The following is an 822-nucleotide window of genomic DNA, read 5'->3' on the forward strand; positions in this document are numbered from 1 at the left end:
TTTCTACTCTGACATAATCATTTGAACAGCAAAAATAATGGACAATACTTTTGATAAATTTTTTCAGCACTCTGATTTTATTTGAACCATAACTGTAGAAAATAAATGATTTTCTTTTTGTTATTTTATATTCCAAAGACATTTCAGTTTACCTTTATTTAGAATAGTATATAAGAACTTTGCCTTTTGAACCTTTGCTGTTGTATCTGTAATTTGTAATGTTATAATGGTTGATTCTGTTATTGAAAGCAAAATATTCTTTATCAGTTTTTGTCATAAGAGCACATAGGTCTGCTATTATTCTGTTGTTCCTTGTTTGTCCTTCATATAAGATTACCAGGTGTGTTTACTGAAAACATAAAAAATTAAAATGTTTTTAAAAAATCCATGTCTTTGCAACCAGTTTATTATGTTATTTTTTCATTGATTAAACTAATTTACAGGCATGCTTTTTACTAGTAAGTCAAATTACCAAGTGTGTTAAATAGTTTTAAGCCTAAAATATGTTTTTGTATTCATCTACTCCAAAATCCCTTAATGCCATTAAAGACACTAATAACTTTTGTAATAATTATTTAATATTGAACAATAACTCAAGATTAAATCGTAGAGACAGTTTTAAATATCTAATGTCACAATTTGATTCAAACACTTGTCACTCTAATGCATGAAACCTTAAAAAAGCCTGATCTTTATCAGAATAATGAATCACATGAAGTTAAATCACAGGGAGAGAAAGGCTGAATAAAATAATTTACATTTTTGCAATTAGTGAACAGAATTTTATGATGATATTCGATTAAATGTTAGTATCTTTAATTT

The sequence above is a fragment of the Austrofundulus limnaeus genome, unplaced genomic scaffold (assembly GCF_001266775.1).
Source record: "Austrofundulus limnaeus strain Quisiro unplaced genomic scaffold, Austrofundulus_limnaeus-1.0 Scaffold42, whole genome shotgun sequence".
NCBI lineage: Eukaryota > Metazoa > Chordata > Actinopteri > Cyprinodontiformes > Rivulidae > Austrofundulus > Austrofundulus limnaeus.